Raw genomic sequence first — 24,581 nt, 5'->3', positions numbered from 1 at the left:
TTAACATTTTTACTTTACACCATCCGCAGCACATTCATTTATGGAAAAGACCAGTTGGGTGAAAATGCTCACTACACCCCATAATAAATGCCTTGAGGGTTGTAGTTTCTAAAATGGGGTGACATCTCAGGGGTTTCTTTTATTATTTCACGTCAGACCCTCTGAACCTTGTGAACCAATACTTTATATGTCGCCAAATTAGGCCTCAATTTCGCATTGGTACGCTCTCACTCCTGAGCCCGGTCGAATGTCCGGGCAAAAGATTAGTGCCCCATGTAGGGAGATTCTAAAACCGGGAAACACAGCATAATGAGAGGGCACCACATATTGGCATATCTATGGAAAAAGTCCAGTTTTAACTCTGCAATATAGAGTGCACTGTAATTTCTGCAAAACACCTGCGGGGTTAACATGCTCACTACACCCCTAGGTGAATACCTTGAGGGGTGTAGTTTCCAAATGGGGTCACTTCTGGGGGGTTTCCACTGTTTTGGTCCAACAGGGGTTTTGCAAACGCTACATAGCGACCAGAAACCAATCCAGCAAAATCTGTACTCCGAAAGCCAAATGGCGCTCCTTCTCTTCTGATCCTTGCCGTGTGCTCAAACAGCAGTTTATGATCACATATGGGGTATTTCCATACTCCTGAGATGTTTCTTCACATATGGTTTTTTTTCCCTTATATTTGTTGACTGAGCTAAAGCTACGTCTTATTGAAGGAAAAAGGATTGTTTTTATTTTCACTGCCCAATTCTAATAAATTATATGAAACAGCTGCGGGGTCAAAATGCTAACTATACCCCTAGATAATTTCCTCAAGGGGTGTGGTTTCCAAAATGGGGCCACTTGTGGGAGGTTTTCACCGTTTTGGTCCCTTAGGGGCTTTGCACATGTGACATGGCCTCCGCAAACCATTCCTGCTAAATTTGAGCTCCAAAATCCAAATGGCGCTCTTTCCCTTCTGAGCCCTGTCGTGTGTCCAAACAGCCATTTATGACCACATATGGGGTACTGTTTTACTCGGGAGAAATTGCTTTACATATTTTGTGGTGCTTTTTCTCCCTTAGCCCTTGTGGAAAGGAGATAAAATTAGATAAACCTACATTTTCTTTGAAAGAATGTAGATTTCCATTTTCACAGCCTACTTCCAATAATTTCTGCAATAAACCTGTAGGGTCAAAATGCTCACTATACCTCTAGATAATTTCCTGAAGGGGTATAGTTTCCCAAATGGGGTCACTTTTGGGGGATTTCCACTGTTTTGGCAGCGCAAGAGCTCTTCAAACCTGAAATGGTGCCTAAAATATATCCTAATAAAAAGGAGGCCCAAAATCCTCTAGGTGCACCTTTGACTCTGAGGCCGGTGCTTCAGTTCAGTAGCACGCTAGGGCCACATGTGGGAGATTTCCTAAAACTGCAGAACCTGGGCAATAAATATTAAGTTGCGTTTCTCTGGTAAAACTTTGTGTTCCAAAAAAAAAATGGATTAAAAATGAATTTCTTCAACAACAAAAAATGAAATTTGTAAATTTCACCTCTACATTTGTTTCATTCCTGTGAAACGTCTAAAAGGGTTAAGAAACTTTCTAAATGCTGTTTTGAATACTTTGAGAGGTGAAGTTTTTAATATGGGGTGACGTTTTTTTTTGTTTTTTTTTTTAACATTTAAGGCCCTAAAAGCCACTTCACAACTGAACTGGCCTCTGCAAAAATAGACTTGGAATTTTCTTGAAAATGTGAGAAATTGCTGCTTAAGTTCTAAGCCTTGTAACGTCCTAGAAAAATAAAAGGATTTTCAAAAAACTATGTCATTTTAATGTAGACATATGGGGGATGCTAATTAGCGACTATTTTGTGTAGTATAACTGCCTGTCTTACAAGCAGATACATTTACATTTAGAAAAATGATAATTTTTCGCTAAATTTTTGTGTTTTTCACAACTAAATACTGAATGTATCGAGCAAATTTTGCCAGTAACATAAAATCCAATGTGTCACGAGAAAACAATCTCAGAATCGCTTGGATATGTTAAAGCATTCTGAAGTTATTCCAACATAAAGTGAAACATGTCAGATTTTAAAAATTTGCCTCGGTCAGGAAGGTCAAAAGTGGCTAAAGAGGGAAGGGGTTAAAAGAGCTAGACCATTGTTGGGAAATCAGTAGTTTACATTCTGTGGCGGACAAGGAAAAACATATTGCAGATATATTTACAGATAAATCTAATCCTTCTATTACCTAAGATAACATTCTTTCATGAAAGAGCATCCAAACAGCAGTTTAGGTTTTTGAGCAAAACAATGCAAATTATGGATAAGGAACGCTAGAAACAGCATATTACTGTTTAGAAGTTGGTGCCAGTCAGATTTCTCTGTGTTACTAACAAAGATAGCAAATTATTTTTTTTCCAAAGCAGGGAGATGTAAGGACATATTGAACAAAAGGCCAACTGTGTATGCAGACAATTTAACCCTTTCACTGCCAAGGACATGTCGTATGTAACTAGAATATAGGACATAGATCTTTGTATTATATTAAAGGCTCAATATTCTAGATGCAATAATCGGAGCGCAGCACTCGTTTGAAGTTGGGGAAATAAAAAAAGTTTTACTTCCTGTTTTTTTGTCTCTGTAAGGGAGGGAGGTGGCTGTAAGTGACAGCAGGAAGAAAAATAACAGCCTGTCCTGATCATTTCTTCTCCTGTACAGCCTTCCAGGGACCCCAAGGGGATACCGGAACTATTCCTCATGTTATTGTTCCTCTTACCAAGCAGTTAGGATAGAGCGAGTGTCTTTCCTTAACGCGATTACGAAAACCGCGTAAAAAAACGTGAGGTAAACAAAAAAAAACCTCTATTTTCTACAAGTGGGGTCAGGAGGGACATAAAGGAGTATGGGGCACTCACCAGTCTTGGAGTCCAGTTGGCTGTGTAGAGAAGGAACTGTCTGTTGGGCGGCTCTCTTCACACGGAGCATCTGCTTTCATGCTGCTCATGCAGCAGCTTCAACTGAGTCCTCTCAGGGTCCCAGCGTTGGTTACTTCGGAGGAAGGAACGGGCCCTATTACATTGAAGGGTCTGTTCCCTTCTCCAAGTAATTAACATTGGGGCCCTGATACTAAGAAGCGGATGGGCCACTTTTTTTCAACATTGTGGCGGGGGCCCTGACTGCAGTACCAGCTGTACTGCCCTGATGGCGGCGCTGCCTAGCATCATCAGCTATTCGGTAGCTTAAAATCTACTGACGGACACCCTTGAAGTTCTTAGATGACACACTAAAAATCTGCTCAGAAGGCAATGCTAAATGTTGTACAAAAAGGCAAGCTTTCTGTACCAACTTCTGCATGATCCCTACCTGTGTGCCAAACCAAATGTGTTCATATTGCAATTATGAATCTGTTTCCATAGAAACTGATTTGCTATAAAAATTAGTGCTATAGGGACATGGTACATTCTTAACTATACAGCACATAAAACAATTTTTACTATGACAAAACTTAAATATTTAAGGATTCATCAAGAAAGTACATTTAGTACAAATGTAATGACTTTGGCTTTAAAAAATATGCAAGTCAGTGTTCCAGTAAAGCTGCATGGCATATAGCAACTTCAATCTGATATAGATTAAACAGAACAGCCACAATATATTTCTCATATCTGTACTGAATATTTCTTAATAAATGTTGCCCAATATGGTGTTCGATTACCATAGCAATGCATCATAGATTTGGAAGTTTATAAGTAGTAGATGATGTCCAATGCATTACAAGGGTTTAATACATATACACCGATCAGTCCTAACATTAACCCCTTAATGACCAGCCTATTTTAATCCTTAATGACCAAGCAATTTTTTACGTTTTTCCATCGTCGCATTCCAAGAGCTATAACTTTTTTATTTTTGCGTCGACATAGCTGTATAAGGTCTTGTTTTTTGCAGGACAACTTGTATTTTTTAATAGCACCATTTTGAGGTACATATTATTTATTGATACATTTTTATTGACTTTTTTTCTGGGGGCTAATAGAAAAAAACCTGAAATTTCGCCACTCTTTTTTGCGTCCTAAATCGACGCCGTTTACCGTGTGGTATAAATAACACAACAACTTTATTCAGCGGGTTGTTACGATTGCAACAATACCAAATTTGTATAGTTTTTATATGTTTTACTACTTTTACACAGTAAAAACGCTTTTTTTCAAAAATATTTGTTTTTGTGTCTCCATATTTGAAGAGCCGTAACGTTTTAATTTTTTTGCCGATGCGGTTGTATGAGAGCTTTTTTTTTGCGGGAAGACTTGTAGTTTTTATTGGTACCATTTTGGAGTAGATGCGACTTTTTGATCACCTTTTTATCACATTTTTTTTAAAGTCAGGATTCACAGAAAACAGCAATTTTTCCATACTTTTTACGGCGTTCACCGTGCAGGTTAAATAATGTAATAGATTTATAGTCGGGGTCGTAACGGACGCAGCGATACCAAATATGTGTAACTTTTTTACTTTATTTTGTTTTTTTAATAGTAAAGCATTTTGTAAGGGGAAAAGCTGGGTTTTTCATTTTTTTTTCAATTAACTTTATTAAACTTTTTTACTAGTCCCACTAGGGGACTTTAATATGCGATTCTCCGATCGCTATTGTAATACACTGCAATACTTTTGTATTGTAGTGTATTACTGCCTGTCCGTTTAAAACGGACAGGCATCTGCTAGGTCGTGCCTCCGGCATGATCTAGCAGGCATTCGCTCCAGGCAGACCTGGGGGCCTTTATTAGGCCCCCGGCTGCCATTGGAGACACAGACACTCGGCGATCGTATCGCCGGGTGTCGGTGGGAGAGAGAGGGAGCTCCCTCCCTCTCTCCAAAACCACTCAGATGCGGTGCACGCTATTGTGCACCGCATCTGAGGGGTTAAACGGGTGAGATCGATACTTATACCGATCTCACACAGCAGAGTAGGGACGCCTCCAGCCCTCAGCTGCCTCTGGCAGCTGAGAGCAGGGAGATTTGACGGCTCCCTGCTCTGTTTACTTTATCCTGATGCAGTGCCGTAAAAAGGCATATGCTACAGAATAAAGCCCGTTAGTGGCCGCCGTTAAAAGGCGTATTGGCGGTCACTAACGGGTTAAAACCACTGACAGGTGAAGAGAATAACATTGATTATCTCGAGACAAAGGCGCCTGTGAAGAGGTGGGATATATTAGGAAGTGAACAGTCAGTTCTTAAGGATATGTTGGTAGCAGGAAAGATGGGCAAGTGTAAGAATCTGAACAATTATGACAAGGGCCATATTGTGACAACTAGAGGACAGGGTCAGAGCATCTCCAAACACAGCAGGTCTAGCATGGCATACCAGGTATGTAGCAGTTAGTACCTACAGAAAGTGGTCCAAGGAAGAACAAGTAGTGAACCAGCAACAGGTACATGAGCGGCCAAGGTTTATTGCGTGGAGAGCAACGGCTAGCCTGTCTGACCTGACTCCAATAAGAGAGCTACTGCAGTACAAATTAATGATGGCTATGACAGAAAGGTTATAGAATACACAGTGCATCACAGCTTCATGAATTTGGGGCTGCGTACACACCGATCGGTCAGAGTGCCCAAACTGACCCCTGTCCACCAACAAATGCACCTACAATGGACACATGATCATCAGAACTTTACCATGAAGCAATAGAAAAACGTGGCCTGGTCTGATGAATCACGTTTTCTTTTACATTATGCGGATGGCCAGGCGCGTGTGCATCGCTTTCCTGGGGTAGCGATAGCACCAGGATGCAGTTTAACTGGTTCCTGACCGCTGGCTGTGTATTTACGGCCAGCGGTCAGGGTCCTTAAAACCCATGCCATAGACTATTTACGGCTCGGATTTTAACATGCTGCCCGAGCGATCGGGTAGCTGAATGTCGGGTCTCCGGTTGTCAGTGACTGCTTTCGCTGCTTCTGTCTTCTCTGATCACTTGTACACAGCGCTCAATGTGCGCTGTGTATATGAATAGAGGCAGCGGCTGCGCTGCTGTCTCTATTGCTCCCGGTGATCATGTGACTGGTCACATGATCGCCGGGTGCCGTTACTGACAGACTGCTGCTAGACCCAGCACAGCCCTATTAATGACAATAGTCACTATGAGAGGGCTGATTTCCCCTGTAACTGGGGCTGCTGTGCAGCTCCAGTTACAGTGGAAAACCATGGTGTAAAAGAAAGAAAAAATATATACAAAAGATCTTTTTTGACCTTTGAGGGACTGACCATAGTAATAAAAAAATAAAAGTAAAGAAAAGTGCAATTTTTTTTTAGTAATAAATACACATAAAATACCCACCCGAAAAAAACATCGTCCCCCCCCGCCAATCATTGTTGTAACGCTAGCGCTGACCCAATTACCCTAATATAGACATGTAACATATTAAAATTTACGGTAAACCATGACTATCACAAATAAAAAGTCTATTTTAGGGTAAGACTATGTTATTACCAAATAAAAAATAGCTGAAATGTAAAAAAGCTTATTTTTTTATTATTATTTTCAAACTTTATGAATAAAAATTCTAAAATAGCAAAAAGGATGTGTATAAAAATGATTAAAAAAAAAAAGAAACCTGCATTGTCTACGGACAAAACATCGAAAAAATCACGTCGCTAGCCCAACAAATCCTAGCACCTACCAGAAATTGTTGCAGACCAAGTAAACCCCTTAATGGGATTCTCGAATGGTAGAGGTCTATTTCAGCAGGAAAACACGCCATACCACACTGCAAAAATTGTTCAGAAATGGTTTCGTGAACATGATAAAGAGTTTAAGGTGATTACTTGGCCTACAAATTCCCCAGATCTCAATCAGATGGATCTGTGGGACGCGCTGGAAAAACCAAACCAATCCATGGAGGCACCACCTCGCAAATTACACGACTTAAAGGATCTGCTGATAATCGGTTGGATGCTAGATAAAACCGGACACTTGCAGGGGTCTGGTGGACTCCTTGTCTAGACGGGTCAAAGCTGTTTGGGAAGCACAAGGGGTACCTACACAATATTAGGCATGTGGTTTTATGTTCTAGCTGAAAAGCGGGCAGGGAAAAGGTGGGAAAATCTGCAGCACACCCTAAAATTTGTGCAGATTCTTTCTATTGCATGTGACTGGGGTTTTGTAAGGGTACGTTCACACGATTAACAAAATAAGTCTGAAAATACGGAGCGGTTTTCAAGGGAAAACAGCTCCTGATTCTCAGACGTTTTCTGAGCAACTCACGTTTTTCGCAGCGTTTTTTACGGCCGTTTTTGGAGCTGTTTTCAATAGTCTATGAAAGTACGGCTCCAAAAACATCCCAAGTAGTGTCCTGCACTTCTTTTGACGAGCCGTCATTTTACGCACCGTATTTTGACAGCGACGCGTAAAATAAAGGCTCGTGCGGAACAGAACATCGTAAAACCCATTGCAGGCAATGGGCAGATGTTTGCAGGCGTAATGGAGCAGTCTTTTCAGGCGTAATTCGAGGCGTAAAACGCCTGAATTACGTCTGAAAATAGGTCGTGTGAACATACCCTAATACTCCATTCACCAGAATTGTACTGTCCTTTTTTGCTAATTTTCTGTGTTGAATCTGTACCCACCTGTAAACGTGGTTTAAAGGTTTATTACAATAAAGATTTGTCAGCTCCAATATGAAAGGTCTTGTGTCTGACCTGACAGAACCTTTAATTACTGTAAATCTAGTACAAAATTGCAATAAAATTATGACATAATGAAGAAAGTATTCGCAAAAAACTTAAACAATTCACGTAAAATTACAGATGAAGCTGATCAAAAGTGCAACATTTTCCTAGAAACAATGCTGGATTCACATACAGCCTTTTCTCATGTTTTTGGTGGCGTTTTTCAGATTTTTTCGTTTAGTTTAAAGCGGAGGTAAGCCGCCAAAGTTACTTTAAAGTCTGTAGCAAAATACGAGAAGGCCTACAGTGACAATGTTCTGGTTGGTGTTTTTATTGCGTTTTTTGGGAGTCAGTGGTGTAACGCAGAATGATCTAGGTATGGCATTTTTTTTTCCATATGCTTCACTACAGGACTTCAAAAACCCCAGGAACGCTTGTAAAAAAGGTCACAAAATATAAAAGTGCCACCAAAAACGCATTCAGTTTTTGTTTGCGTTTTAAAACACAACATATGTGCACGGATCAAACGCCCTTTTTTAAAGGGTTTTCCCAGAATCATTATATAATTTATTAGATAATTTTCTAATAGTTGGGGGCCCCACCTCTGGGACCCCCACTGGTCATGAGAATGGGGATCCTGTACCCCCAGATCCTCCTCATCGCACCCATGTTGAGAAGGAGCTCGAATGACGCAGTGCTCGAGCATGTGCCTGCAGCTTCAGTCATAGTCTAGGAGAATGAGGGAAACAGCGGAGCGCCTTACTCTGCTTTTTCCATCATTCCTATAGACTTTGAATGGAACAGCAGCAAGCAAGCTCGACCGCCGCTTTATTCAACGTCCTCCTCACTGCGGTCGAGCAGTGAAGAAGAACGAGGAAGAGAATAGCATCAATGGGAGGCAGAGAAAGCGTAATTCGCTGCGTTTTATGCCCGCGGCGCTCAACGGCCATGGGCGAAAAACGCCGCAAAAATCGGCGTGCAGGCAAAGGAAAATTTGCCTCAAAATTCCAAACGGAATTTTGAGGCAGATTTTCCTCCTGCAAAAAAAACTCTGTGTGAACCCAGCCGAATAGTCTTATTATGTTTAGTACCATAGATGCAAAGGTCATGAGAGATCACTACTTTCCACAAAACTTGGTAACTGCAATGTCAAGGTGAATTTTTAGCACATTTTTCTGAACATTGTGTGTTTGCTATAAATAGATTCAAAGTCATCACAGAGAAACAAATGGATTACAGCATGACAGTGGCAACAAGGGATCTAATCTTCATGCGACGCTGTGAAACTTCGTAACACGGTTACCCTCATGAAAAAGTCTCATGTGATCAATTGTAAATATTTCTTAATGCACATTTGCACTTTTTCTCTAATAATGCACAAGGGATAGCTATTAATATGCATAGTTATTAAGCAGAGTCATTACCTAGTGATGTATTGTTTTCCAGTCCACCGTTGTTAGGCTCCTTCCATACAGCTCTGGGATGCAGCATCAAATCTGATGAAATAAGATATTATTACTTATTTATGAAGCGGTAAGATGTCCTTAAGCATTGATCTAGGAGTCAAAACAACGCAACATTCTTTAAAACATCATAAAAATTATTTTGGACTATCAGGCAAGAAGTAATTATTTCTATTAAATGTTTTCAGATGGTCAGCTACTTGGGAGACACTTCCCAGTGGCAGCAAAACATTCTTTACATTGGACTGTGTGTGAAAGGGGCTTTCCCATTTTGGACATTTATGGCAAATCCACTTGGGAGCTATGGAAAACGCGTTGTTCGCTGTGCTACGCGGTTTCCATAACTCCCATTCACTACTCTGGGAGTTACAGAAACAGCGTAGCTCAGCTGTTTCCGCACTCCCTACCACCTAGTCAGTCATTGTCCAGAGAGCAACGAGAGCAAGAAACGTTAGGCCGGGGGGTCAGAGGGATGTGTTTTAGAGATAGGTGCTCATCCCAGAGGTAGGACCAGTGTCTATCACACATTTATGGCACACCCTGTGTATATGTCATAAATGTCCAAGATGGGAAAACCCCTTTAACTACAAAAAGGTTGGCTAACCCACTAAGACATCAAAGTGGATGGCAGTAGTGTGGGAACAGAGGGAGAGCTACAAATTCACAAAGCCGGAGGTGAATTTCCACCAGAACTTCAGAAGCATCTATGTTCATTCCATAGGGCGGTTAACAAGCCAGTGGCTACTGGTAGCTCATGTATACAAAAGTTTTATCAAAACTATAAAAATAAAAGTTTGAAAATGGAACACAGTTAGTTGTCTCAACTCTGCAGAATATGTTCGTACAATATTGCCCTAATAGTGTATTTACTGTACATTAAACTTTTTCCTTTTTGTGGTGTCTTTTTGCTTTGTTAATTTTGGAAAATTGTTGCAAAAGCAAATCAAGTAAAAATATGATAATTATGAAGCAAAATATTAGGGCCAAGTTAAAAAGCGGTCGTACTAAAAAAATATGAAGCGGGAACGCCCATTGCTGGCGACTTTGCAACAAATTCAACATGTCATTAAAAGAATAGAATAACAAACATGATATAAAAGTGACGGACAAACGAGAGTATAACCTGGATTGTGCAGCGTTCGAGAATCCTTCCAGGGGAATCGATGCATTGCGCGGCAACATATTTCATATTCTTACAATTGTAGGGGAATTTATCTTATCTCGCTAATAATGAATCCCAAGTATAACACGGTTGCATCGTTTACTGGAGTTTAAAGCAGATATATAGCGCACTCCGTGTAAAACAAATCACTTTTGTGACAGCAGCAATACCAAAAACGATAATTATTATGAGACAGGCAGTCAATGGAAAAATCAATGCCTTTTAATAGTACACCAGGCAGCAGATGTATTTGCAAGGTGACCCCCTCCGGCATTTCTCACGGACAGCCATGACTTGATATACCTTTTCATCACCATCCAGAGGGTAGGAACGTGCTCTGGTCGCCTCACTTTTTATGTACAATAAGCAGATCATCAATAATAATGTCAGCTGCTTTCACCAATATGACGGCAAAGCAATTTACATAAATGAACAAAAATTCTTCAAGGTCAGTCGGCTGTTAACCACATCAGGGAAACGGCCAGGTTTACATAACTCACAAAATCTATCAAAATAAAAATACACAATATTCTACCATGAATAAATTAGATATCGGATTGAATGGATTTTGGACATCAGCAATGTACAAACATTTCCCTTTATTTCACCTCATACAATGGAGTTGAACAGAACATTCTGCTTCATACACCCTTTATATGGCATTTGCTTATATAGCAACGGTTGGGAATGGACCCATTATAAGCATTTCATTCTACCCAAGAAATATATTCATACTCCATCATATAAACAAGAACCTTGTACAGCATGAATCTCAAAGAGCAAACGTCACCACATCTACAGTGATGTGAAAAAACTATTTACCCCTTACCCAATTTCTTCTATTTTTGCTAATTTGTGATTAAAATCCTTCTGAGAGGTTCCCTTTAAAAGGGGCTGTCTTACTACAGACCACCCCTCTGTTATGGATGCCACAGCGTCGGTTGTTGCAAGTCGGGCTCCTGACACCCCAGAAAATATCTGACATAGCTGGGGGACGCTGCAGCCAGTCAGACAGCATATGACTGGCCACCAGAGCAGCTCACGGTTCTCGCTCATGAAGGGGGATTCGGAGCAGCGTACCACCCTCTATAAATGTCTATATGCCATAATATGCACTGACGACTTGAGCAAACGCTTTAAGACCCAGTTCAAAGCATTTTTTTAAGCTGATTTTTGACGCAAAGACCGCATTGGAATAAGCCCAAAAAGTGCCAAAAAACGATTGCATTTCAAAATCTACCTAAGAATGTTAAAGAGGCTCTGTCACCAGATTTTGCAACCCCTATCTGCTATTGCAGCAGATAGGCGCTGCAATGTAGATTACAGTAACGTTTTTATTTTTAAAAAACGAGCATTTTTGGCCAAGTTATGACCATTTTTGTAGTTATGCAAATGAGGCTTGCAAAAGTCCAAGTGGGTGTGTTTAAAAGTACAAGTCCAAGTGGGTGTGTATTATGTGCGTACATCGGGGCGTTTTTAATACTTGTACTAGCTGGGCGCTGTGAAGAGAAGTAACATCCTCTTCTCTTCACAACGCCCAGTTTCTGACAGTGCAGACCTGTGACGTCACTCACAGGTCCTGCATCGTGACGGCCACATCGGCACCAGAGGCTACAGCTGATTCTGCAGCAGCATCAGCGTTTGCAGGTAAGATCGACTTGTCTATGGAGAGAGGAGGGGGAGGAAGCAGTAAACTTACTAACAGTCTCTGATACACAGCAGACAGAAATAGTCAATTATACAGCAGTAAAGAGCAGTGTAGCTGTGAATCCAGTACTGGGGTTGCTGCAGAGTCTGTGTCTCTCACGATCCACGGCTCCCTCCTCCCCCTGCCCTCTCCATAGCCTTCAATTGGCAGCTGTGACCTGATCTCTCAGTGGAGCTACAAAACCGTATCTTCTCTGCCTCAATGAATACAGATTCTATTCGTGAATTCAGAGTAAGCAAATAGTTAAGAAAACAGGGGACTAGGGGAAAGGAGGCTGATAACTGGAGAAAAAGGCATTTTTCTCTAATATGATATAATATAAAAGTTCATGATTTTCACTTGTACTCTGGCTTTATACAAAATTATATGTTTTTAGAAAAAATAAAAAAGGTATATTCACAACTTAAGATATGGACACCTTTGACATGGAGAACATAATTATGAAGTTTCAGGCTGCAATATTTAAGGTATGTTCCCACAGGCCCTATACAAAATGGAGATTTCAACAACGCTGCGGATAAAATCCACACATAACTTGTGTGGAAATTCAGCTGCGGTGGGACTTTATAATCCGCAGCACCTCAAATTAATACTGAAGAAATTTAAGCGGAAATGCTGCATTTTTTTTTCCCATAGAGGAGGGGGGGGGGGATGCAACAAAAACAGCTTTCGATTTTTATGACGATTCTGCAGTTAAAACCACAGAAAATACAGTTTTCTACAAATGATGCTTCACACTATGTTTCACACTAATTCCGTAGGTAAAACCGCAGCAAAAAAAATCTTCATTGATTTCCACAGAGCTGTGAACAGCAAAAATGCACTATTTGCTGCAGATTTCTGTGACTAATTTACCTGCATATTTATGAAATTCCGCTGCGGATTTTCCGTTGCAGAAAAACTGCAGTATATATGGTCTGTGGGGACAGACCCTAAGGCCTCATGCACACGAAACACATTTTTTTCCTCCCGTAAATACTGGCGTAAATACGGGTACTTTGTCGCACGTATTCAACCCGTATTCACGGACCTGTTTTCTCTGCAAAATTGCATTTCCCTAAATCGGCAGTCCCTTCTCTCTCCATCAGTGGTGGATAGAGGGAAGATCGACTTACCTGCAAACGGTGATGCTGCTGCAGAATCAGCTGTAGCCTCTGGTGCCGATGTGGCCGTCACGATGCAGGACCTGTGAGTGACGTCACAGATCTGCACTGTCAGAAGCTGGGCGTTCTGAAGAGAAGAGGATGTTACTTCTCTTCAGAGCGCCCAGCTAGTGAAAGTATTAAAAACGCCCCGATGTACGCACATAATACACGCCCACTTGGACTTTTACTTTTAAACACACCCACTTGGACTTTTGCAAGCCTCATTTGCATAACTACAAAAATGGTCATAACTTGGCCAAAAATGCTCGTTTTTTAAAAATAAAAACGTTACTGTAATCTACATTGCAGCGCCTATCTGCTGCAATAGCAGATAGGGGTTGCAAAATCTGGTGACAGAGCCTCTTTAACTTTCAGCACCCTGGACAGTGACTATCCCCTGATGTCGCCTAGCAACGCTCCCGTAATTACGGGTGCACACACGTAGCCACCCGTAATTACGGGAGCCCCATAGACTTCTATGGGCCTGCCCATAACGTAATTACGGCCTAAAATAGGACATGTTACATATTTTTCAATGGCACGGGCACCTTCCCGTAAGCAAACGGGAAGGTACCCGTGGCCAATAGAAGTCTATGGGCCCGTAATTACGTTCATGTGCATGAGGCCTTATTCCTTTATTGGTTTTCAGGCCCCCTGGTATGCAGTTTACAACCTGCTGCGAGTTTCAGACTTCTACTGTGGGTGTCTCCCTCCTAGAAATACTTTGTGTCTGTAAGTTCTAGGGGAGAAACAGACGAATGGTTGTACACCAGTATTATGGCGATAAAATTACACAAATTTTGGTGTACGCCATATCTGCCCAATAATTTAAGACTTTTTGCCAATTTATGCTACATCCAGCACATAAAAATAAAAAAGGCGGGGGCACCAGCAGCACGACAAACTTTAATTTATGCTAGAAACTGGAATAAATAACGGAAATCTAAGTCAGCTCGTAGCTGGCGTTGATTTCACTTTCTGGTGTCTAAGGACAACAGGCGACTCTTAATAAATGAGCTGCATCAAACTCCTGCGAGATTTAGACCAAGACTTCGTATGAAACACCAGTCTTAGTAAATCTGCCCCTGTGAGTCCAGGATGCTGCTGCCTGCACTAGCTGTCAGGTATCAGCACGGCTTCATTCCGGTCCTAAATTCCTATGCTATATCCCATGTATAACTGAAAATAAACAGATGCCGTCGAGTGATCACTCCTCCCTCCCTCTGCAGACTCTGGGTCCTCTCCTCCCTCTTTACTCCAACCTACCTCCTCCCTGCTAGTATATCTTAGGGAACTATTCCATGTAGTGGCATCCACAAACCACATCTGTAAAGAGTGTTAACAGCTGAGAGGTTTTGCGGTAAAACAGCTGTTTACATGCAAAACTGTGCGGCCGATAAACAATTTGTTTGAAAACCCTGCCCACCACATGCCGCAGAAGTTTGCGGATGCCGCTAATTGGGGACTGTACCCTAAGGGTATGTGCACACACACTAATTACGTCCGTAATTGACGGACGTATTTCGGCCGCAAGTCCCGGACCGAACACAGTGCAGGGAGCCGGGCTCCTAGCATCATACTTATGTACGATGCTAGGAGTCCCTGCTACTCCGTGGAACTGCTGTCCCGTACTGAAAACATGATGATTACAGTACGGGACAGTTGTCCTGCAGAGAGGCAGGGACTCCTAGCATCGTACATAACTATGATGCTAGGAGCCCGGCTCCCTGCACTGAGTCCGGTCCGGTACTTGCGGCCGAAATACGTCCGTCAATTACGGACGTAATTAGTGTGTGCGCACATACCCTAACACTGATAGAAGGGATGGGGAAAACAGATAAGAGATGACGCAACACCGTGCTGTCATATCGGTGTCAAAATCAGCGGCACATACAGCTATGTACAGGAGATACACAATCACCACAAAAAAAATGGTAGGAATTTTTGGGACGAACAAGAATTAGAAAGCTGCTTAATTTTGCATTTAGGAAGCAAATAAATTCAATAAAAAAAAAATATCAAAGATTCAGTGCTTGCTCAGCTATTTCTGTTACTCCCATAAGAATCAATGGCGAGCGCAGCACACATACACAGCCACCTCCATTAATTTTCCACATAGATGTGGTCGCGGCCTCACCAGACGAGATGGGGGTTGCATGACCTCTGTTCCGGAGATAGATGCGAGTCTCAGCTCTTGGATCCGTACTGATAAGACGTTTATGACATATCTATTGGATATGCCAAATGTTTAAGCTGGAAATACCCCTTTAAATAAACATCAAATTAATCCTCTTGGAAAACTAGCCGTTCATTTGGAATATTATACAGTCACAAATTCCGTAGGCAAGGTAACAATTCTTTTTCACAACCCAAATGTCAATCAGACTAAACAGACTGAGCCAACTAATTCTAAGCAATGGAAGCGCACGATTATTCAGAAGAACAGATACATGAAAAAGAAAAGCAGGAAATATATTAACTTTATACTCTAAATTCTTTTTATTTGTATATACGAGAAAGTCTGAAAATAATTACTCCTGTAAGAACGCAAAACGGCAGACATGGGTGTTGTGAAATGACGTGTCGCTCATGGTAGGTCTATAAAACCAATTGATCTCTGCCTTGAGCCGTGGCCTGATCTAGGCTTCTATTGACAGGGTGCAGATCTGTCATTTGGCATGAACAACTTTACAGGTCTGCTACCAACAATGACCGAAAAAAATGAAAACCGGCAGACCAACTTTTCCGCAAATACAGTTTTTGCTCAGAATCGGTCACGTTCGCTTCATTAAAAAAGCCGACGCTCGGCAGAAGATTATTCCAATCTGCCTTTTCCGCCGTCCAAAATATATAGTGTATGGTCAACTTTCATTTGTTTCTAAATATAGTTTACAAAAAATGCCGGATTACAGAAAATGACAGATTAACAGAAAGTGCTAGAGTACAAAATACTTCTGTACTTTGTTGATCCAAAATCTATCAAGGACAAAAGTACACCATACAGTAGAGTCCTAAAAACGGTAGAATAAAAATACAAACTACATTTTAAGACTATGATTTTGAGGTTTATGCGTGACTTCATTAAAATATCTGTGGCATTACATCAAGATTCACATCTGTTGCAGGGAATTGAAAAACATCCTATATATTCTATATGGATGCACAAGAACAAAATGATAAATTATAACAATTTTAGAATTTGTTATATTAAGGTGTAACCCATAGAAGAACATTTTGCAGCATAAGAACAGTGGCACCGTCACTCAAGCATCACAAAAACCGGGTATCAAATGTAGGGTTTTATTGATAAAAAGTAGATATACGCAATATCATATGTAGATAAGAACATATGATATATTACAATAGTTGATCTTCAATCAGACCTAAAAAACAATTGACATCCTAAACAGTATGGTGCTGACTAGACGGGGATCCAACTGCAGTACAAATTAACGCCGATTTTAGAAACTGCTGGAAAACCCTTTTATAAAATGTTTTCTGGTCCTAGTCAAGGTTTATTGATCAGCAGATGGGTCTGTTAGGGTGCGCCTACACATAGAGGTATTGTACTGCATGTCCAGGAACCCCATCAATTTTACTGCAATTTGATGCAAATTTTCATTGCGAATTACGTAACAAAAATTCCACAATAAATACACCGCCCATGACCATGGCGTAAGGATCTAATGTAATAATCTAGGACCTCAAAAGAGAGAACAGTTACGTTTTTCTAATGATGTCCAAAGTATTCAGTTTCAGCAACCACATACTTCCGCTTAAAGTGTAACTAAACGCTTGACAAGCTTCTGACACGTCATAGTGACATATCAGAAGTCTTGATTGGAGGGGTCAGCTGCATCGTAGAAGCCGTTAATGCGATTTGTCTTATGGGTATGCCATCGTACCACACGACACGGTAACCGTAGTGATGGCTGCTGTCATAAACAGCAGTCAATCACTACTAACTGCCAAGATACTAATCAGGGAAGTCCTGCCCCGTAGATCGCTGTGATTGGTATGTCAAAGTTGACTGCCCAATCACAGCGTTTTAGTAGGAGAAAGCGGGGTATATATTTTCTGCTTGTGATCTAACCGTCCCAGTTGACTCCGTGCGGCGATATAAACCCGAATACCACTTCCATTACTAATATTACCTCCTGATCACTCCCATCATCTTTGTGATCATCCCCCTGTGATCACCATCTCCCCTATCATCAGTATGATCACCTCCTTGATACATTCATGCCATGACCCCATCATCACTGTGATCACCTTTCTGTGATCCCCCTGTGATACCTTTACTCCATCACCCTCATCTTCCTTTGATCACCTCCATAATTTCTAGTACAGTAGTATGCAATTCATTTCTTAGCATTTTGTACAACTTGTACGCCTATCTTTTTTAGTACCATTTGCATGCCTATACATTCTTAGTACCATTTGTACGCATATACATTCTTAGTACCATTTGCACGCCTATACATTCTTAGTACCATTTGTACGCATATACATTCTTAGTACCATTTGTACGCATATACATTCTTAGTACTATCTTTACCTCTGTAATTGATGTACTGCATGCCCATGTCAAGGACACACTTTGAAGTGATTCTGAGATTCCTACATTACAATACACACTGCCCACCCCGAGAGGACCACAGTTTTGACAGCTTATTTAAAGTTAGGCCACTCATAGACCATTTTAGTGCCAAGTTTGCCCAAGCTTACACCCCCGAAAAGTACATTTCTATTGATCAGTCCCGGATACATTTTAAAAGGGAGGCTTCAAAATAAGGTCTGTTTAACATTGCTTTTTAACCCTATGTGTAGTTTGTATGTCAGGGAATCTCCAGATGTGTACACTAAACACGTCCATAGTGCTTCATTAGCCCAACGGAGGCCAAAAGAGTGTCCTTTAGGGCCTCAGTCGGATTGGTATATATCTAGGAGGGAAGAAATTTCACGAACGGACTCGTTGCAACTATGGCATCCTATTACACAACGACCTATTCTTTCACAAATGTTTGTAAAAGGCAGACTGCATGGCTAGTTGCTTGATTTATAAGACTGCGGCAATGGGACTAAATTAAACACATGAATTTACTTAGGAGGTGTCCCCCAATACTTTTGCCCATATAGTGTATATTCTCATGAGGTATATATGGATGATATTTATTAAGATTGACGCTTCACACACACGCCAGTCTTAATATATAGATAGCTGGAGTGAGATGCACCTGATTTATTAAGCGGTACACGCCTCTTATTAAATCAGACGCATCTCTGGCTCTCAGTGTGCCTGGGAGGGAAATCTACCTCAGCTACGAGCTGGTTTAGATTTACAATGTCATTTCTGCCAAATTCTGGGATTAATTACAGCAAATTTGTCAGGCCCTTTTGCTAAGCCCCATTATTTGGACAAGGAGGATGGGTGGTGTGCCTCAATACTGTTGTCCATAACACACACATATATACATACACACATACATATACACACACACACACACACACACACACACACACACACACACACACACACACAAGGAATGGTGTAGCGAAGATTTTACCTCACAGTAGCTGTCAGGTAAAACACGCTACAAGATGATAAAGGAGCAAAGCTTGACATTTTCAGGGTTGAACAGTCCGGCCAATTGAAATTGACATGCATGAATTTTGACATTTTCCTTCCAAAATACTGTTTACCTTAAACAATAACCTCACCTGCCACATGTGTTTAACTTTCTTCACAGCTATAAACCAAGACACTGCCCTTCCAACCTCATTATCCTCTCAGTCCCGAGATGTATAAAAATAAAATTAAAAAAACACACCTATCTGTTAAGCTACATTAATTTTCTACTAATTCCAAACAAATATCTGGTGTAATTACACAAAAAAGTAGCAAAAAGCTGTGTGAGGTGATAAATGTATGATCACTGGGGGCCCCACTGCTGGAACCATCATCAATTATTAGAAAAGTGGTAGAAAGTCCCGTTACTTCTCACTGACTTTGAATGGACCTGCGGTCGGATCATTCGCGCTATCAATTCAAAGTCTATGGGACTGGCAGAGACTGCTGAGTAAAGAGAATATGTTGACTCACATGCAGCCATTCAAATAAATGGGCAACTATGTAATGAGTGGACAAGCCAGGTCCGCCGGAGTGGGAGTATATGGACAGGAGTTGTCTGTATAAGACAACCCCTTTAAGGACTACGGCAGCCCCTGTGACTAGAAGATTAAGGGTAAAGTAGTAGTTGCAAATACAGAATCCTTTTTCAATAAATGTATTTTATTATGCCCGTTATCAACGTACAAAAAAAATAGAAGCAACGTTTCGACCCGTTACAGTGGCTGGGTAATTTTCAAGCTCAACCTTTTTGAAAAAGCCCCAACCACTGAAACGGTTTGAAACGTTGCTTCTATTTTTTGTCTGATGATGGGCAAAATAAAAGAAATTCATTGGAAAAGAACGTGGTTTTCTCTACTACTTCAGACATTTTTTGGGAGCTAAGACCGTCCCATGTGAGTACATGCACCCCAACAACAAATCTAGTCTGTTGCGGTCTCAATTGGAAATTTATACTTTTAAGGCGACGTATAGGGAGGACATGTTGTCGAAATTATAATTTGCAGCAAGCCTTAGGCCTTATTCACACGACAGGGATAATCGGCCTATTGTTGCTCGTATTTCCAGATCACTCAATAGACCCAAGTCTATGAGGGATCCATGAAAACTGGTCCCGCATGGGTGCAAAATAGCCATGAAAAATTGCTGTTTCCACCCGTTTGTGTGAATACGGCCTAATGCATTGCAAAATCCACATGTTGATACAATGCATTTTCAGGGTTAGGCTCTGTTCACAGAGGCATTCAGAATTGTATGTGGTGCTATTCTAAGGGTATGTGCACACACAAGGGAAAACCGCTCCTGATTTTCAGAAGTTTTTTACTCAAAGTCGCATTTTTCACGGACGTTTTCGGAGCTGTTTTTCTATAGAGTCTATGAAAAAAGGCTCCAAAACCGCTGAAGTGACATGCACTTTTTCGTGGCCGTTGTTTTACGCGGCCGTTTTGAAAGGCCACGTAAAAAACGCCCTGTCGGATTAGAATGCCGTTTTCTCATTGAAATCAATGAGCAGACGTTTGGAGGCGTTCTGCTTCCGATGTATCGGCCGTTTTTAGGGCAGTTTACGGCAAGAAAAACGTCCGAAAACACTGTGTGAACATACCCTTAGGGCTTATTTAGACGAACGTGCAATACATCCATGCAACGCAAGTGATTTTAACGCGCCTCGCACGGACCTATGTTAGTCTATGGGGCCATGCAGACTGTCCGTGATATTCACGCAGCGTGCGTCCGCTGCGTAAAACTCACGACATGTCCTATATTTGTGCGTTGTTCGCGCATCACGCACCAATTGAAGTCAATGGGTGCATGAAAATCACGCGCAGCACACGGAAGCACTTCCGTGGTACAAGCGTGATTCGCGCAACAGCAGTAAAAAGTATGAATGAAAACAGAAAAGCACCACGTGCTTTTCTGTTTATAAACATACAGAGTGTCATAATGATGGCGGCTGCGCGAAAATCTCGCAGCCACGCATCATACGCGGCTGACACACGGAGCTGTTAAGTACCTTTTACGCGCAAAAAATGTTGCATTTTTTGCGCGCGCAAAACGCACACTCACGTGTGAATCCGGCCTTACTGTCGAAGCATCAGAATCTCCAATTGAAACCCATTATAAATCAATAGGATTCATCAGTCCAGATTTGGATCTTTGACACGACAGATCCAGAACAGCTTTATGGCATCTGTTATAAACAGAAACCAAGACACCAGTGTGAACATAGTCTTACACTGTGACAAAAATCTGCAGCGCGTGAACTACGGCTGAGAGTTTATGATGTAAATCAAAATCACGATTAATTGAACACGTAACCTCGATTAGGATTAATAAACGATTTGGGGCAAAACCCATTTTGCATGCCACACCCCCTATTTGAATGCTACGCCATTGAATATTTATGCCATGAGCCTGCTGTATATAATAAACCACCTGACACTGCTCCCCACACAGTATAATACCACCATAGCTGCCCACACACAGTATAATGCCCCCCCCATAGTTGCCCTCCACAGTATAATGCCCCCATAGCTGCCCCTACATAGTATAATGCCCACATCTGCCCGCTCACAGCATAATGCCCTGATACAGCCCCAATAGGGCCTAATAAAAATAATATACAGTACATACTCGCCTAATCCCAGGCCAACGACGGGTGGAGAAGATCCCTCTGCTCCCCTGGTCTGGGCGGCACAGCACAGACCGGTGCGATGACGTCACTGCCTCCCGTTCGGTGATACACAGTGGGTGGTAGAGCAGGTACCTTACAGCCCCCTGCTCTACCATTGGATTCAACTGTAAATGCGTTCTGAAGATGCAGTTTAAACTGGGAAAAATAATTTAAAAAAAACAAAATGTGCAAGATGACAACGATTAATTGCGCCGAATTTCAATTTCACGTTTTTTTCAATGAATTGCCCAGCCCGAACGTGAACCCAGACATATAAAAATTCACAGTAGAAAGAACAAGTCACCTAATTGGCATATTGGAATTTGTTCCACACTTTTTTTTCCCCCTTCTATGTTACATGTTTAATTTCCATGGGAACTAAAATCTTATCTAGTGACAAACCGCACGACTACCTCACATCTATGTGAGAAAACAAAAAGTGTAAGGGTATGTTCACATGCAGAGTCAAAAACGTCTCAAAATACGGAGCTGTTTTCAAGGAAAAACAGCCCCCGATTTTCAGACGTTTTTTGAGCAGCTCACGTTTTTCACGGCCATTTTTGGAGCCGTTTTCAATAGAGTATGAGAAAACGGCTCAAAAAAAGTCCCAAGAAGTGTCCTGCACTTCTTTTGACGAGCCGTCATTTTACGCAACGGATTTTGACAGCGACGCGTAAAATGACAGCTCGTCTGCACAGAACATCGTAAGACCCATTGCAAGCAATGGGCAGATGTTTGCCGCCATTACGTCTGAAAAGAGGTCGTGTGCACATACCCCAACTGCACCAGAACAAAATTATAACGGCATTGCAGTCGCATGTACATCTCACTTATGTGCACCTTAATGCTTCGTTCACACAGGGTTTGTATTCGGATTTGTAAACTGCATTAAAAACTATTGTGACGAACACCTCCTGGCTCAATCTCCGGCTGCCTCTGCACGATATTCAGGTTCACCATGAACGCTCCTGGTCTCTCCCTTGCCTTTGTTTGTCTCCCATTCTCTCTCGTGTCTATTTTGAGGGGTCATTTGCTTCCTGTGATTGCGCTCACATGCTATGGCCGTTGCATTTTAGGGTGTGTAGGAAGTTGAATTATTGTGTGTTTCTTTCCCTTTACTTTTAACTCCTTCCTGACCGCCCACTGTCTTTTGGCGTCGCTGTAGATTAGGCTGATGAGCGCTCATCCTCTAAGCAGGAACTGTAACTTACCGCTCCTGATCCTAGAGAATCCTCCTGAACACAGCTGGGGTGGGCAAACATTCAGACCCCAGCTGCTTAACCCTTTGATTACCACAGTCCGTGACCGCAGCATGATCAAAGGGAATTCCCCTCTTTGATCGCATCACCGGGATTCCGGTGATGCGATCAAACACCGGGGAATCCCTCTGCATTCAGCCCTGGGGACCTACAAAGGACCCCAGGGCTGTCTGTTCCATTTGCCTGCTGTTTGGGCACACTATGTGCTGCCCTAACAGCAGCCTGTGTCATAGTGACAGTGTAATGTCTTAGCATACAGTAGTATGCTAATACATTACAAGTAAAAAAAAAAAAAAGTTACAAATAAAGTTATCCCTTGATGGGATTAAAAAAAAAGTAACAAAAATAAATAAATAAATAAAAAAAGTCCCAAAAAAGTCATTATTTTGCATAAAATACATTTTATTGCCCCTACACTAAATAAAAACAAAAAATCTACACATATTAGGTATCTAGACGACCGTAATAACCTGAAGAATTTATCTAATGGGTTATTTAGCGTGAAACGTGAACGGGATAAAAAATAAACAAGAAAAACTATGCCGAGAATCGCTTTTCCCTATATTCACGCCGCAAAAAAGAGAGATTTTTTTACCCCCAAACTGTGGGGGAAAAAAAATACTATTTCTCTCGCATAAAACAAGGCCTCATACAGCCACGTCAATGAAAAAAAAAGTTATGGCTGCTGAAAAGCAGAGAGGCAAAAACAGAAAAATCAAGCTGGTCATTAAGGTGTTTTCAGGCCCGGTCATTAAGGGGTTAAGCAATGCTCCTTCCGGTTAGGATTGCTCAGCTAGCTGTCATACTGTGCGCTCTTCATGGGTTGCGATGCTTACCCTTCTATTTTGGCTGTGCCCTTATTTGTCATGTTCTTTTTATTATGGGGACACATTTTTCTCCGAAAGTCTTTATAATTGTTTGTATTAAAACCAATAAAAAAAATTTGAATTGGAAAAAATATTGTGAAATGGCAAGCATGGTTTGTTTTTTTTCTGGCGTTTTTATAGGACTTAAAAAATGCCAGAAAAAACACCATACCCTGAGATTGGAGTTTGTTTAAAAAAATGCTACGGACCCAAAAGCTTTATCGAAATGGCGAAAAACGCTTCAACGTTTCGCTACAGACTTTAAAGTAACATCTGGCAGCAGTTTTTAATCTTAAAAAAAAAAAAAATGCTATGAAAAAACGAAACTGAGAACGCAGCACAACGCAGTGTGTGAATCAAGCCTAATGCGTTCCTGTGGACCGTGCATATTGCAGAACCTGTGTGATGTAAATATCATGGCCGTGGTGATATCAATATTCTTTGAGTGGTCCACACATTATTTTAGATCCTCGCTTTTGCATTTCTTTGTATGATATTGTAATAAATAATATTTTGTAGTTGTTTCTATCATCTATGGCGTTGTGACTCCTTGTTCTCTCTTCCCAATATTACAGAACCTGTACAACAAAAAACGTGATCTAGTTCCAGCCTAAGGCCGGGTTTACATATTTGCTACCTAATGCCGCAGTATGAAATATCTGTTACAGAAATACTGTGAATTTTCATACATTGCAATAAGCAAATTCCGCAGCTATATCTGCACCAAAATCCACGTCACACACAACACGGTGTGAACCCCGGCTTAGGCCTCGTGCATAGGGAAGATTACAGCTCTGTACACGTTCTGAGTTGTATGCAGCATTAATAAGGCAAACAGTCTAGGAGTCCATACTGTACCGCTATGTCTATTTCACAAAGGGATTTTTTTTTCCATACGTTCTGTATGAATCATAGATAAAAAAATAAATTAAAAAAATGTTTCATTGGATGCCGCATTACCGAGAAATTATACAAACCTATATGGAAGAACTATAAGGCGGCAAGCGGAGTGCCTATAGCCGTGTCC

At 41.3% G+C, this 24,581-nt stretch overlaps 1 protein-coding gene across 7 annotated transcripts in view; it reads right to left on the bottom strand.

Moving 5' to 3' along the window:
• The window catches only part of ENOX1 (ecto-NOX disulfide-thiol exchanger 1), a 686,747-nt gene that overhangs the window by 512,550 nt on the left and 149,616 nt on the right, over positions 1-24,581 (bottom strand). For 5 of the 7 annotated variants that reach the window (XM_075852278.1, XM_075852272.1, XM_075852273.1 and 2 more), the window contains one exon: positions 9,076-9,147. The gene's annotated coding sequence lies outside the window, so the exon portion shown is untranslated. Of the gene's footprint in view, positions 1-9,075; positions 9,148-21,389; positions 21,576-22,640; positions 22,784-24,581 lie in introns of those variants that run through there. The other 2 variants (XM_075852275.1, XM_075852276.1) reach the window with 2 other exon arrangements.

Source organism: Rhinoderma darwinii, chromosome 2 (genome assembly GCF_050947455.1).
Source record: "Rhinoderma darwinii isolate aRhiDar2 chromosome 2, aRhiDar2.hap1, whole genome shotgun sequence".
NCBI lineage: Eukaryota > Metazoa > Chordata > Amphibia > Anura > Rhinodermatidae > Rhinoderma > Rhinoderma darwinii.
This window is presented reverse-complemented; position numbering and strand designations above follow the sequence as displayed.